At 44.0% G+C, this 16,644-nt stretch overlaps 1 long non-coding RNA gene across 1 annotated transcript; it reads right to left on the bottom strand.

The window, feature by feature from the left end:
* Nucleotides 1-41: 41 nt before the first annotated feature.
* LOC110341960 lies at nt 42-12,413 on the bottom strand. The gene is made up of 3 exons (XR_002383964.2): nt 11,913-12,413; nt 10,901-10,965; nt 42-1,059 (listed from the first exon to the last, which is right to left on the bottom strand). It is a non-coding gene; the product is annotated as an uncharacterized LOC110341960 (long non-coding RNA).
* Between the last annotated feature and the right edge of the window lie 4,231 nt (nt 12,414-16,644).

Raw genomic sequence — 16,644 nt, 5'->3', positions numbered from 1 at the left:
GAGGCCAGGCGCGGCCGGGGGCGGGGCCTTGCAGCTGCGGTGCGACGGCTGTGACGCTAACAGCCAGCGCCGCGCGGGCCGAGAGGCGGGAGGTGGAGGAAGTGACAGCGGGAGGGAGGCTGGGTTTGCTCGGCGCTCCCCGAGGAGAGGGAGGGGCTCTGAAGGGTGACAGCTCTTTCCTAGCGAGATAGCTAGCGTCTTCACCTTTCTACAGCTTACACAGCGCCTTCGTGGTGCGCCAGACGTTTGGCCTGTTTCACAGACAAAGAAACTAGGCCCAGGGAAGTTGTGGGTTAGTCAAGGTCACACAGCTAGAGCAGGAAAGAGAGCCGAGACTCCAACCACTTCCTACTGAGAATTCCGGACTCAGAAAAATGGCAAAAAGAGAAAGAGGGGTAACTAAGAGAAGGACTGTCTAAAGGATGAGACTGCCTCGAGTAAGATCGTACTGTTTGGGATTAGAGGAGTAGGGATAGCCTTAACCAGAAATGCGAAACATCTGGAGAAGGGAAAGTGAGTGCCACTTCTTGCATTTTTCCAAACCCGGGTTGTCTCCGCTCCCCGCCCACGAAAGGCATTTCTAGGCTGCAGCCACCCTACCCCCACTCTGATCTTGAAAGGGAGGCGGAACTGGTAAGTGAGAGGATGAGAAGCTGAGGAGGATATGGGGTGGAGTCAGCGGTGGGAATAAATCCCGTGATATATGAGGTCACCCCGCTTGGGAGTGCGTCACTTGTGGGGAATGCCACAACACCCAAGCCCTGGGCAAGCTGAGTCAAAGATCACTTCCTTGTATTCTCATCTCCCATCCTCAAGTTGGCCGGAAGACACTCCTAAAAGCCCCTTCTCTTTGCCGTAGGTGACTCAGGAGTACACCCACCCCGACTCATCTAAAAATAAGGGGAACTTAAATAGACAAGTTATTGGGAAGGAAATCGGCCACTTCCTAAATACCTTCAATTTTGTGTTTAGAGAATCCAGATTGTCCCCCAAGTCGTCTACTTTTTTGATCTTCCTGGAAACCATCAAAAACAATATGTAGGTTGAGTCAGTGCCAATCTACAAACGCAAAAAAAAAAGATGAAAACTTACCAGGACTAATTTTGTGCCTGTTCCTCAACACTACCCTTAGTTTCTGTCTCTCTCTCTCATCCTTAACCTGTGGGTATATCTGGGTTATAGGAATGCTGCCCAGCTCGTTGAGTGTGAGTCCAAAATGGCCTATCACTTTTTTTTTTTTTTTTTTGGTTTTTTTTCGAGACAGGGTTTCTCTGTAGCTTTGGAGGCTGTCCTGGAGCCTATCACTTTTTTTAAACTTTATTCTTTTATGAAAATGAATGTTTTGCCTGAGTGCATGTCTGGATACTACTAGCATGTAGTGCCAGAAGAGATGTCACGTGAGCTGGAACTGGAGTTTTAGCCGGTTGTGAACCCCAATATGCGGACTAGGAATCAAACCCCAGCTCTTCTGAAAGACCAGCCAATGCTCTTAGCCGATGAGACATCTCTCCAGGCTGCCTATCACTTTTTCTTTTTGGTTTGGTTTTTGTGTGTGTTGCGGGGGTGGGGGGATGGAGGGGTGGGGGGTTGGGGGTTAGTTTGGTTTGTTTGAGACAGGGTTTCTCTGTGTAGTCCTGACTGTCATGGAACTGTCTCTGTAGACCAGGTTGGCCTCCAACTCACAAAGATCCACCTGCCTCTCCCTCCTGAGTGCTGGTATTAAAGGCATGCGCCACCACCACCCTGCAGACCTATCACTTCTTAATCTCACCTTGAAACTGTGGGAAGTCTTGTTGTGAATATTCTCTCTCCCCCTCCCTACCCCTTCCTGAGTGCCATCACTCAGTCATCAGAGGTACCTCTATTTTCCTGTAGTCAGAAGATCTGGAAGACTTAGAGCAAGACTTTACTGTCTACAATATTGTACACTTAAGAATATTTAGAGGAAAATGTCTTTGTTTGTTTGTTTTTGAGACAGTTTCTCTGTATAGCTCCAACTGTCCTGGAACTTGATTTGTAGACTAGGCTGGCCTTGACTTCCAAGTGTTGGGGACCAAAGGCTTGTGCCACTGTTTTTTTATTTTTATGTTTACATTGGGGAGGGGTGTCATGAACACACAAATAAAGGTGAGAGTAAGTTCTTTCCTTCTACAATTTAATCCCAGACATCCAACACAGGTTAATAGTTTAAGATAGAAAAGTCATAAGCTCTAGGCCTACCTGGGCAACAGAGAAAAATCTTGCTTCAAAAAATTAAATTTATGGGGTCAATGAAATGGCTCAGCAGGTAGGGGTGCCTGCCATAAAGCTTGGCAACCTGAGTTTGATCCCCAGATCTTATGGTAGAAAGAGAGAACCATCTCCCACAAATTTTCCTTTGACCTTCACACACATGATGTAGCACATATATAAATAAAGCATAATTTAAGACAGTTTTTTTTTATTAATATAAGGGTGGGCTGGGAAGATTGCTCAGTGGTTAATACATGTACTGATCTCTCGACAAAAAACAAGCAAGTACTACTCTTGCAGAGAACCTGGATTCACAAAACTCACAACCATCTGTAACTCCAGCTCCAGGGAGTCCAGTAACCACTTCTGGACTCCAAGGGGCACTGCATTCACACATACACAGACTCCCACAAACACATACACACATAATTGAAAAAGTAAAACAAGTCTTGAATAAAGTTCCATGCCACCATCCTGACAACCTGAGTGTGGTCACCAGACCCACACTGTAGGAGAGAAGCAACTACTGAAAGCTCTTCTGTGATGTCCACATTTGCCCCTCCCCCAAGTAATTAAAATATGACTTAAAATAAGGCATGGGAGAGATGGCCCAGCTACTGCTCTTGCAGAGGACCACAGTTAGGTTCCCAACAGCTCACAACCTCCTGTAATTCCAACTCCAAAGGACCTTACTCCTTCTGGCCTCTGTGGGTACTTACATAGAAGTGGTGCACATAAACTCAGCACACACACACACACACACACACACAATTTTTGTAAAAAAGGCTTACAAATGGGGCCTGGAAAGATTGCTTAGCAGTCAAGAGCACTGGTGATTCTTCCAAGGTCCCAGAATTCTCAGCACCCATGTGGGATCTCACAACCATCCCTACAATCAGTTCCAGGGGATCTAGTGCCTTCTGACCTCTTCAGGCACCAGGCACAGTCATAATGGATATACATATATGCAGCAAAACACTCATACGCATAATCCAAAAATATTAACTAATAAATGGATAAAGTATAGCAAATGGTGTATGGAATAATAAAGTACATACTGCCACATGGATAAATCTTAAAAATATACACTAAATGAAATATATGGTACCAGTCATATGAACTGTCCTTACTTGTGGAATCCAGAGACACAGTAAGTCAGTGGTTCCCTAATGCTGTGTCATGGAGTGTGATAATGATAAATGGAAATGATCAATAATGGGTGTGGAAATTCTTTTGGGATAATGGGGATGTTCTAAAATTGAAGTAATACACAACTCTGTTATACTAAAAGGCATTCCATTCTGTACTTAGGTTGTATGGTATATGAACTATATTTCAATAAAGCTAATAAATAAAGCCAAGTGTGGTGTCTCACATCTGTAATATCAGCACTGGGGAAGGTGAGACAGAAGGATTGTGAATTAGAAGTCAGCCTGAGTTATTTAGTACTTAGTGAGCACCAGGTAGGCTTGGGGTACAGAGTAAAGCCTTGTGTCAAAACACACAAACACTTTAATCCCAGCACTCGGGAGGCAGAGGCAGGCGGATCTCTGTGAGTTCGAGACCAGCCTGGACTACCAAGCGAGTTCCAGGACAGCCTCCAAAGCCACACAGAAACCCTGTCTCGAAAAACCAAAAAAAAAGAAGAAAAAAAAAAACCACACCCAAACACACACAGATAGATGGGGTGGATGGATTGATGGATACATAGAGGAGAGAAACTGGAAAGGTGGTTTAATGGTGCTTACTTAGAATACACCAGACCATAGGTTCAATTGTCAGTAGTGCAATAATGAAATAAATAAAATAATACTATGGATTCAGGGAGAAGTAGATCCAGTGGAACCATATAACATGTTATAAGAGAGTTGAAAGAAAATGGTTTCGAAGTTAAGAAACTTGTGGTCTCCTATGGACTGTCATTATGAACAACTTAGGTGGGGTGGGAACCAACGAATATTTACTGAGCACCTGCTCAGTGCCAGTCACCACAGTAAAGACTAGTGGGTCTTAATTTCTTCATTTGTAGAATATTGGGTTTTTATTTGTTTTTATGTCCAATGGTATTTTGCCTCATGTATGTATGTCTGTGTAACCCTGAAGTTATAGACAGTTATGAGCTGCCATGTGGGTGCTGAGAATTGAACCCATGTCCTCTGGAAGAGTAGTCAGTGCTCTTAACTGCTGAGCCATCTCTCCAGCCCTGAATATTGGGATTTGTTAAAGACTGAAGTTTTCAGCAGGGTATTGAGGTAATATATTATTTATGATTTATTAAAGCTTGCCTGAGGATTCAGAAAACAAAGTCAGCCATAAGCCATAGAAGCCAGACACACACACCTTTAATCCCAGCAGCCAGAGTCTAGGAGGTGGTGGTACATACCTGTAATCCTAGAACTCAGGATTAATAGGAAGATGGATCTCTCTGAGTTCAAGGCCACCAAGGGATACACGAGATTGAATCAGTCTAAAAGAGTAATAGATCACACGCCTTTAATCCCAGCAATAGAGGGGTATAAAAGATAGAAGCAGAGTCTTCAGTGTTCAGTAGGAGGCATTCAGTCTCCAGCTACTCTGAAGAGAGCTTGTGGGTCAGCCCTCCCAGCCTGAGGTAGAGGTAAGAATTAGTGGCTGGCTGCTTTGTTTTTTCTGAACTTCAGCTTGAAGCTTGAACCTCAATATCAGTCACTGGGTCTTTTATTTTTTTGTACTACAGGGCTTGTTGATGCATAGTTTGAATCCCAGCACTCAGGAGGCAGAGACAAGCGGATCAATGTGAGTTCTAGGCCAGCCTGGTCTACAAAGCAAGTTCCAGGACAGCCAGGACTGTTACACAGAGAAACCCTGTCTTGAAAAACCATAGACTGATAGATAGATAGATAGATAGATAGATAGATAGATAGACAGACAGACAGACAGACTGAAGTTTTCCTTCCATTCTAGGATTCTGATTCTGAGGCCAGCAAGACAGCTCAGTGAATAAAGGCATTGCTGCCAAGCTTGATGCTATGTATTTGATTCCTAGCACCCTCATGGAAGCACACATAGTAAATGTACATCATACACAACACAACACACACACACACACACACACACAGAGAGAGACAGAGACAGACAGAGACAGAGACAGAAAGAGAGAGAAATTAATAAGTAAAATCATGACTTTTTAGTATAGTAGCAGGAGCTTGGTAATCAGTTCCTAATTATGTAGGCAATAATAAATCTCTTATTCCCAGATCTCATGTCTAACCCCTAAAGACCAAGAATTATCAAGGAAAAACAAGCCGCATTGGATTTTGGAGTGTTTACTTTTTATTCCTAAAGGGAAGGAAATTCCATTCCAAGAGATTCCTTACCCTTGCAAAATTAAAGGCGACAGTATGGAAGTAGTTGAGGGCAGGGCAGGGAGTTGATGAGGGAAGGAAGGGAGGAGTTTCTTCCTAAACACAATAGTTATAATCAGGGGAAGGCTGGAATTATCAGTCCAGTTGTGTAGCCAGCCTTATGGAGCCTTACAGTTATTTCTATCTAACTGCTTTTTCTTGTTTCACACACTTGTGTTCCCACCTAGGGAGAGAGAGAAAGTCACAAAGAGAAAGAGAGCTCCCAGGGCTTGAGTCTGCTGGAATGACTATATGCAAAACCAAGTGACTCATCGCGCCATACGAACCGAAACATGTTTGGAGAGGCAGTTTAGTGATGGAATGTTGGGCTCATGAAAAGTGTCAGAGTATTTTTCAGAGTGCCCTATTGCCTTTTCTTTTGAAAGGCTTGCTGCTACTGTTGGCAGTGCTACAGAGCCAACCCAGTGCCTGGGACATGTTAAGTAAGTGCCACTGAACTACATCTGTACCGCCAAATCTTTAAACAGATATCATGAGGGATGACCTTGCACATCCATTCTTGTTAAGAATTTAACATTTGCCAGGCATAGTTGCTCACACCTGTAATTCTAACACTCCAGAGACCAAAGTGGAAAATTATTCTAAGTGAGAGGCCAGCCTAGGCTACACAGTGAGTTCCAGAACAGCCTTGGCTCAGAGCTACAGAGTAAGAGCCTGTTTGGGGGGGCTGGGGAGAGGAGAGAAAGAACTAGTAAGCTAGCTGGAACCTGTCCTCAGGTTGCCACATCATGGGGGGGGATGACTGTATAGGAAATCACTGTACAGACTGTAAAGTGCAGTCACAAAGGTTAGTGTCCACTCCTACCCATCTGAAAAGTGAAAATAAATAAGCAAACGGCATCTAGACAAGGTCAGTCCATAAGCAGAAACAGGATATGAGCAAACTGAATCACAATACGTTGCTGTTGAAAACATTTTCTATTTAAGGTATAGAGTTTATCTGAAAGAAAAAGAAAACAAAAAAGGGGCTGGATGGAACAGGGATGGTGTCTGTTCAGAAGGGAAATAATACACAGAGCCTTGGTGACCTTTGTCACTTTTCCTCCACATGGTCATGTATAAAAATGACTCAGCTTGTCTGACACCAGTGGCTTATTTTTAGTAGGGACAACAGAGCCAGATGAAAACCTAAGGGTAGTATCCATTTACCAGCCAACCAGCAGCCCCGCACATCAGAAGCAGGGAACAAATACTCATCATTTTCAGTTTAACAAGGGACAGCAGAGAGTCTGCTACTTCCAATCACCCAGAGGACCAGAAACTCCCAGCAGGATGCTTACTCCTTGCTATGTGAGACAAGTCGGCCTTAGGAGGTCTGTTAGACTGCACAGAAAGCCATCATTTACGATGGAGGGCCCAGCTGTAGTTTATGGCCATGTAGAAACCAGTGTCCTGAACCAGTGACTCTCAGTTCAGTGCCCTCATTACATTCTACTGCTTCAAGTTCTCAAGTCAAAGGCCAAGCCACGTGACTCGTAGGGTAAAGTGTTCACTACAATGGACACAGTGGCAAGCACTGTGGCAGATGCATTTAATTCCAGCAGCTGGAGGCAGAGGCAGATCGCTCTGAGTTTAAGGCCAGCCTGCTCTGCATAGCAAGTTCCAGACTGTCAAGGCTATATAGAGACCTTGACTCAAAAAAAAAGTGCTTATCAGGCAAGCTTGTTGACTGAACACACACACACACACACACACACACACACTTTCAAGGTTCTAAGTCAAAAGCAAACAATATCCTGTTGAACATAATACTGTGGATCTGAACAAAGAAGATTTATCCATGTAGATATCCTTCTAAAGTAACAAGAGTTTTATATACAAGGAAAGAACAAGCTTGCCGTGGGGGCACAGGATTATAGTTTTGTCATGTGAGTGACTGAAGCTGCAGCTCATGCCTGTAATCCCTACATTTGAGAGGCACAGTCAGGAGGATCACCCGGAGCTTCAGAACATCATGGTCTATACAGTGAGTTCCAGGCCAGCCAGAACTACATAAAGAGATCCTCTCTTTTTTTTAAAAAAGGCTTGGGTTCCAGACATGGTGGCACATGCCTTTGATCCCAGCACTCAGTGGGCAGAAGCAGGCAGATGTCTATGAATTCAAGGCCAGCCTGCTCTAAATACTGAGTACCAGACCAACCACGACTATGAAATAAGACCCCATCTCAAAACACACAGGAAAGTCTTGAGTTTCCACCAGATGCCAGCCACAAACCTTGAGTACTCTATCAACCTTCCTAGGAACATTGAAAGACTTTCTGCTCATAGGCCAAAGAATGCCAAATCTATCAAGATCAAGAAAAAGAAGGATGGAGGCTGGGGGATGGCTCAGTGGTTAAGAGCACTGACTGCTCTCCCAAAGGACTTATGTTCAATTCCCAGCACCCACAGGGAGGCTCAGAAACATCTGTGACTCCAGTCTTAGAAGATCCAACGCCCTCCTCCCTCCTCTGTGGGCACTGCATGTACATGCTACAGTCATACAGGCAAGCAAAACATCCACATATATAAAAATAAATAATTTATTTTTGTTTTTGGTTTCTCGAGACAGGGTTTCTCTGTGGCTTTGGAGGCTATCCTGGAACTAGCTCTTGTAAACCAGGCTGGTCTTGAACTCACAGAGATCCACTTGCCTCTGCCTGGGATTAAAGTTGTATACCACCACCCCCAGCATAAAATAAAATAAAATAAATTTTAAAAAAGAAAATAAAAAGCCGGGGTTGGTGGTACACGCCTTTAATCCAAGCACTTGGGAGGCAGAGGCAGGCAGATGTCTGTGAGTTCGAGGCCAGCCTAGTCTACAGAGTAAGTTCCAGGACAGCCTCCAAAGCCACAGAGAAACCCTGTCTTGAAAAAAAAAAGAAAGAAAGAAAATAAAAACAAGCTTGAAAGCTTAATGGATGTCCAAAATCACTACCACAGATACATTCATTTCTACCCTGGTGGTCACAGACAAGGAGACAGAGACACTAAAGCAGACCCTTCCCCTTCATTTGGCAGTGAAGATGCGGAAATGAACTGGATCTCCTCATTTGAATATACTAAAACCACCCAAAAAAGTCTTACTTCCTAAATGTACTACCTTAGAATTCTAAGGATTTCAAAATTTTATTTCAAGCTAACCACTTTCCCTTTTGCTACTTTCCCTAATTTTATTTAATTTATATATTTTATTTATTTATGTCTGTTTGGCTTTTGGTTTTGTTTTTTTGAGACAGGGTTTCTCTGTGTAGCTCTGACTGTCCAGGAACTCATTCTGTAGACCAGGGTAGTCTGGAACTCAGAGATCAGCCTGCCTCTTCCTCCTAAGTGCTGGGATTAAAGACATGTGCCACCATCACCTGGCCTACTTTTTCTAATTTTAATATTCCATTTCCATGGGCCCTTTATTCCCAAAGACTAAATGACTGCTTCCCCCCATGAGGGACCCCCAAATCTCATATGCAATATTTCACACTGACCCATGCATCTCCCTACCACTTCTCTTTGTGTACCTAACCTTCAATATTTTGACCCTATGGTGGTTTGAAAGAAAATGGCTTGCTGTGGAATAATCCTTCTGTATACTGTGAAAATGTATTGCTCTTGTTAATAAAAAGCTAATTAGCTGATAGCTGGTCAGGAAGAGATTGGGCAGGAGAGCCAGAGTAGGAGGATGATGGGAAGAAGAGAGGAGTCTCAGGAGTCTCCAGAGATGCAGAGAGAAGCAAGATGAACATATTCTGTTGAAAGAAGCTATTACCTCATGGCAGAGGGTAGATAAGAATTATGGGTTAGGGGCTGGATAGATGGTTTAAGACCACTGGCTATTCTTCCAGAGGTCCTAAGTTCAATTCCCAACAACCACATGGTGGCTCCCAACCATCTGTAATAGGATCTGATGCCCTCTTCTGGCATGCATGTATATATGCAGACAGAACACTGTATATATAATAAACAAACAAATCTTTTAGAAATAAGGAATATGGGTTAATTTAAAATGTAAGAGTTAGCTAATGACATGACATGCCTGAGCTATCAGTCAAGCACCTATAATTAATATTAAATCTCCATGTTGGTTATTTGGAAAAAGGTAGGCAGGAAAGAAAAGCCCACCTACAATGGCCCCAAAAGGGAGTGGCACTATTAGGAGAAAAAGTATGTCACTGTGGGAATGGACTTTGAGGTCTCTTTTGCTCAAGCTTTCCTCAGTGTGACAGTCAGCCTACTTCCTGTTACCTGCAAGATGTAGGATTCTCAGCTACTTCTCCAGCATCATGTCTGCCTTTACACCACGTGCCACCACGATGATAATAGACTGAATCTCTGAACTGTAATTGAGCCACCCTAACTAAGAGTTGCTGCGGAACTGGAGAGATGGCTCAGAGGTTAAGAGCACTGCCTGCTCTTCCAGAGGTCGAGTTCAATTCCCAGCAACCACATGGTGGCTCACAACCATCTGTAATGAGATCTGGTGCCCTCTTCTGGCCTGCAGACAGAACACTGTATCCAGGCTGAAGAGATGGCTCAGCGTTTAAGAGAACTGGCTGTTCTTCCAGAGGACCTGGGTTTAATTCCTAGCAACCAATGGCAGTTCTGACACCCTTTCAAAGACATACATGCAGGCAAAATACCAATAAAGTAAAAAAAAAAGAAAAGAAAAGTTGCTGTGGTCATGGTGTCTCTCTCCATAGCAATGGAAACCCAACTAAGACAATAAGCCTTACCCATTTCTACAAGAGGTCATGAGGCCGATTTCCCAGAGTTCTTTGAAACTACAGTGATTTATCTAACTCTAGGAATGACTGAAGGACCTGACACCCAGAGGTGCTTTCACGCCTTTTGAAGACTGTCACCTCAAGGACAAATCAAACAGAACTACCATGTGACTTGTTCTCTCCACCCTGCAATAGTGTGCTTAGGTTTTATCTTAAGATAACATAGTCACATACTGGAATAGCCAGGTTCCCAGGGGAAAAGGTGCTGACCCTGAAGTCGACTTGAGATGGTGGGGACAGTTTGGTTTTGCTTAGTCATGGACACTTGGGATTTCTTTTTTGTTGTTGCTATATAACCTCGCCTAATACGATAAATACAAGAGGTACTATAGGGACATGGTTTTCTAGAAATAATAGGTCATATGCCATTGAGACTCTAAACTACAGACACTAGGAGAAAGAGCTAAGCCCGTCTAGAATTGCCCTTGGGGAAGACAAGAATCTTCAGAGACCCCAGCAGGCATCCTAGAGACTTAAACCACATGAAAGTAAGAAAGAAATTAATACCAAGTCACTGGCCTGAGTGTCGAGCCTCTTCATCCATAGAATCCTTTTCCCCAGAGAGAATTATCCTGAAAACCAAAACCAAGGTCAGGACAAATATACAGACTATTACAAACCAAAAGTTCATAGTTTTGCTAAAGGTTTTATTGAATCTAAGCTTAGAAAGTGGAAATAAGCCTGGTGTTGGTGGTATGGCACTTTAGTCCTGGCACTCATGAGGCAGAGGCAGGCAGATCTCTGTGAATTCAAGGCCATCCTGATCTACAGAGCCAATTCCAGGACAGGCTACAAAGTAATACAGAGAAACCCTGTCTCAAAAAACAAAACAACAGCAAAAGAAAATAAGCTTGTGTATTGATGCACACCTGTAATTCCAGTACTGGGGAAACTGAGGCAGGAGGATCAGAGTTCAAGACCAGCCTGAGCTATATAATGAATTCAAGGCCAGCCAGGAATACCTAAGAGCCTGCTCAATCACCACATCTAATGTCTTTCTCACACCCATGCATGCACCCATGCGCATACACACTTACTTTTTGGAGAAAGGGAGAAATGAACTCACAACCAAACCTTTGAGGTCAGGGCAGTTATTTAACCTTCTTATATCTTAGTTTCTCTGTCTGTAAAACAGGATTAAGAGTAGTGCCCACAAACTGGGCAGTGGTGATGCATGCCTTTAATCTCAGCACTTGGGAGGCAGAGGCAGGCACATCTCTGAGCTCCAGGCCAACCTGGTCTACAGAGTGAGTTCCAAAATAGGCAGGGATACTCAGAGAAATAGTATCTTGAAAAACAAACAAACAAATAAATAAGAAAGGAAGTCCCTACTTCCTATGATTGTTGCAGTAGACTGTGTGTGATAAACAGTCCCAGTCTCTCATATCTTTCTCCAATCAGCAAATAATGCAAAATTCCCCCAAAGCCATCTGCCTCTCTCTTTCAGGAGAGACTGGGGGTGGGGTAGGGAGTGCTGAGAAAGCAAAGGCCGATGAACTTGTGAAGCTCAGGCAATCACCTTCAGAAGAAGATCCTACTGTTTGATTTGTAGTTTGCCCCGGGAGTCAAAGGTAGGCGGGTTCATACTTCATCCTTGATTATTGGCAGTGAAAGTTCTCCAGGGGCTCATTCTCAATTAGTGTTATAAATGTCTTGTCTTTGCCCTGCCTCCCAGAATACCTTTCTGTTTCACATGCACAGGCATAATGTATTAGTTGCTCTGATTCTTTAAATCATTAATAACCACGCTTCTGTGTCCTAGATCAATTCCATTCTCGGTTCAGTATTACAGCTAGCTGTCTCATTTGCCTCAAATTCCATTGAAAAACAATTATGTCATCTTCTTGTCATCCCATTCTGATTGATTTGCATGCTGTAATGACCTTCTCCAGGAGTGAGACCCAGGAATGAAGCCTTGTGTAATTATGAAGCAAATCACATGTGGTTAAGGGCCACAGTCTGGCAGTATGGAGACTGGCTTGAAAGTCTGGTCCTACTCCTTCCAGGTATCTGCTTGTGACCCAGTAATCTGCCCCTTATGAGCCACATGAGGTTTTAGGTTTCCTTGCCTGAAAAGAAAGGATATCAAATTTTGTTGCTATTGTTCCTGGTTTTGCAGCACTGCTGATGAGACCCAAGGCATCCCACATGCTGGTAGAGTACACTACTAATGAGCTACACCTGAGCTCAATAGTAATAAGGTCACATGGGCCAGGCGGTGGTGGTGGTGGTGGTGGTGGTGGTGGTGGTGGTGGTGGTGGTGGTGGTGGTGGTGGTGGTGGTGGTGGTGGTGGTGCACGCCTTTAATCCCAGCACCCCAGAGGCAGAGGCAGGTGGATATCTCTGAGTTCCAGGGCAGGCTCCAAAGCAACAGAGAAAACCTGTCTCAAAAACAAAACAAGGTCATGCAGTTGTGTGATGAGTTAATACAAGTGAAGTATATAAGCATCATGGTACATGCAGGTAACCCCAACACCTAGGAGGTAGGGAAGATCAGGGGTTCAAGGACAGCCTCAGCAGCACCATTAAGAGCTCAAAGCAATCTTGGTTTATGAGACTTTGTCTCAAAAACAAACTAAAAATCAAAACATTTTGTTTGGCATAGTACAACTTTAAGAAATACAGACTAAGCACAAACCAGTAATTCCAACACACTGAAAGCTGAAGCAGGAGGATCACCTTGACTTTGAGATTAGCCTGGGCTACAACTACAAAGCAAGATCCTGCTTCAAAATAAGGAAACAACACCTCCCTCACAAAACGCACATCAAATGAATGGTAATTAGTGTACTAATCTTGATTCATTGCCCGGCCTGACCTATGAATGAAAATGAGGACACAACCACTCTAAGGTGTGGTTGAGAAGGATTTTATTGTAGATATGAATGAAGGTAAGTTCAGCCAAAAGCATCTGGAAGGATCCAGGCTGACCATGGCTAGCAGGCCATGGGAGGAGGGGGGGGGGGAGTGAAAGAGAAAGAGGAGAGGGGGCAAGCAGACCAAAAGCTAAGAGATCCAAGGGTGTGCAGAGCCACGAGCCAAGACCGCAGATGGCCAAAATGGCTGCTTTATATAGAAAGCAAAAGTTGGGGGAAGGGAAGCAAAGTCCAGCCCCTTGGCTGGAGAGGTTTAGGGTGGGGGTGGGGAGAGAAGTGCTGGGAGGAGCTACAGGTATTGAGTGGGCCTTGTTCTGGGTTTCTTTGGGACCTGGCAACCTCATAGCAATCCTTCTGTTTATTTTTCCTTTTCTGTTTTTTGCTTTTTGAGACAGGGCTTCTCTGTGTAATTGTCACCGTCCTGGAGCTCACTATGTTGACCAGGCTGACCTCACAGATGCTAGGATTAAGCGTGTGCAGACCATTGCTTGGCCACCTTTTGCTTGAGTGCTGGAATACCTGATTATCACCCCTTTTAAAATACTTTTAAGGTCCTATAGATCAATTCCAAAATGGTTGTCCTCAAGCCTGGCATGTCTTCTAAACCACCTGTAGTGGGCAGAGCAGAACACTGAGTGTCCTGATCGGATAACCTGAGACAGTTTCTCACTGAACCTGAAGCTAGGTGGGTGGCCGAAAGCCTTACTGATTCTTCTGTCTCTACCTTCCACAGCTTTAGTATTACAGACATGTGCTCAATCATGCCTAGTTTCTATTGCTGTTTTTAATGTGTGTTTGGGGATTTGAACTCAGTTCCTTATGCTTGGGCAGCAAATGCTCTAGCCCACTGAGCTCTCTCTCCAGCCCAGTTGCTGGACGCTTTCTATTTCAGTCCTCCACCAGTAACATTACAGCGAACCATGGTCCTCTAGCTGGCCCACTCTGTGCTTTCCTAGTTCCATTACTATCACATTGTCACAGTTTCCAAGGCTGACATTTACTATAGTATATCAGTCTGTTAACTTTTCATTGGATTACTTTATATAATTCTCACAACAATCTTTTTTTTTTTTTTTTTTTTTTTTTTTTTTGGTTTTTCGAGACAGGGTTTCTGTGTGGCTTTGGAGGCTGTCCTGGAACTCGCTTGGTAGTCCAGGCTGGTCTCTAACTCACAGAGATCCGCCTGCCTCTGCAGTGCTGGGATTAAAGGCGTGCGCCACCAACGCCCAGCTCTCACAACAATCTTACGATGGGGCTATCATCTTTATTTAACAACTACAGAAACTGATTCTTAAAAATGTTGAATAAAAGCTGGGAGTCGGTGGCACATGCCTTTAACCCCAGCACTAGTGAGGCAGAGACAGGCGGATCTCTTTGAATTTGAGGCCAGCCTGGTCTACAGAGTGAGTTCCAGGACAGGCTCCAAAGCAATACAGAGAAACCCTGTCTCAAAACAAAACAAAAACCCAAAAACAAAACAAAAAAGAAAAAAGAAATGTTTCTAAAAAAGCCCCTTCCTCCATTTCCCTCCAAACCCTGCTGCATCTTAGAAAGCCTGCCAAATGATCATCCTTCCCCCAGAGATGCTCAAGACAACTCCCACAGGGTATTCAAACTGCTCCCTAGAAACCAGGCTCATGGTTTTCCCTGTTTCTCTTTCTCCTCTCCTCTCTGGGGGTGGGGTGGGGGGTGGGGGCTGGAAGGCCATCCAGGAGTGCTGTGTCCATTAAACGTGGGCTTTTTCTAATACCGTTTGAATTGGTCCGATTTGAATTGCTGCATCGGTGGAAAGACTTATCAGGGTGCAGAAACTTCAGAGTCCAGGGATCAAACTCAGGTCATCAGGTTTTGTGGCAAGCACCTTTACTCACTGACCCCTCTTTTCCCTTTGATAATAGTTGATATCATTAATAAAGTTCATTTAACATTGCTTCCTTTATTATTTTTATTATATTTTTAATATATTCAATATCATTTTAGCTATGCATGATGGCTCATGCCTTTAATCCCAGCACTCAGGAGTCAGAGGCTGGTGAATCTTGTGAATGAATTCCAGGATAGTCAGGGCTACACTTGAAAACACAAACAAAAATTTTTAGCGGGTATGTGTGGTGCTACTTTGTTATGATCTACTAAATAAAGCTTGCCTGAAGATCAGAGTGCAAAGCTAGCCACACTAGTTAGCCATAGAAGCCAGGCAGTGTTGGCACACACTGTTAATCCCAGCACTCGGGAGACAGAAGCAGATGGATCTCAGTGAGTTCAAGACCACCCTGGGCTACATGAAATTGATCCAGTCTAAAAGAGAAACAGCTCACACAGAGGTGATCCCAGCACTTGGAGTGACACTAAGGAGGTCGAGAGAGGAGTGATATGGCTGGGCGGAGAGAGGAATATAAGCCAGGAGGAGATAGGAGCTCAGTCTGGGGAGCAGTCTGAGGATGTAGTCTGAGGAGGCAGTCTGCGGAAAGGATTGACCCTTTGGTCTGAGCATTGGTAGAGCTAAGAACTGGCCACTTTGCTTCTCTGATCTTTCAGCTTTCACCCCCGATAGTTGACTCCAAGTTTTTTATTATTATGACCAAAGAGAATTCGTGTTACAAGAGTGTTGGCTATTCTTTGTGTCAGCTCAACTACATTCAGACTTAACTGAAGCCCAAATGGCTGGGTACACCTGCACATGTGAGGGATTTTTTTCTTAAGTAAATTGTTTTAAGTGGGAAGATCTGCTTTTAATCTTGGCCACACTTTCTGCTGGCAGCCTATATAATGAACAGGGAAGTGCTAGTGCTCTCTCTGTCTCTGTCTGTCTGTCTCCCTCTCTGTATATGTATATGTATATGTATATGTATATGTATATGTATATGTATATGTATATGAGGACATAGCTCAGTAGAGTGCTTACCTAGTATTCATGAAGCCCAGGGTTTGATTCTGAGTATCATAACAGCACACACACACACACATACACACACACACACACACACACACTGCCACCATTACCACACCACCACCACAAAGAAATTATGTAGGAAAGGCTGAAGGCCAGTAAGTGACTGCCAGAGGAGACGGTGAACTCCAAGCTGTGTGTTTCAGGGTAGTCTGAAATCCCTGCTAGGGTTTCTGGACAGGGCATAGGTTAACATGCCCACGATGAAGCCGGGCGTTGGTGGCTCACACCTTTAATCCCAGCACTTGGGAGGCAGAGGCAGGCGGATCTCTGTGAGTTCGAAGCCAGCCTGGTCTACAAGAGCTAGTTCCAGGACAGCCTCCAAAGCCACAGAGAAACCCTGTCTCGAAAAACAAAAAAAAAAAAACAAAAAAAAAACATGCCCACGATGGCTAATCTTTGTTGTCAGCTTGACTACATCTAGA

This window comes from Mesocricetus auratus, unplaced genomic scaffold (assembly GCF_017639785.1).
Source record: "Mesocricetus auratus isolate SY011 unplaced genomic scaffold, BCM_Maur_2.0 Super-Scaffold_100007, whole genome shotgun sequence".
Classification (NCBI taxonomy): Eukaryota; Metazoa; Chordata; class Mammalia; order Rodentia; family Cricetidae; genus Mesocricetus; species Mesocricetus auratus.
Note: the sequence above shows the minus strand (reverse complement) of the source record. Positions and strands in the feature narration are given on the sequence as shown.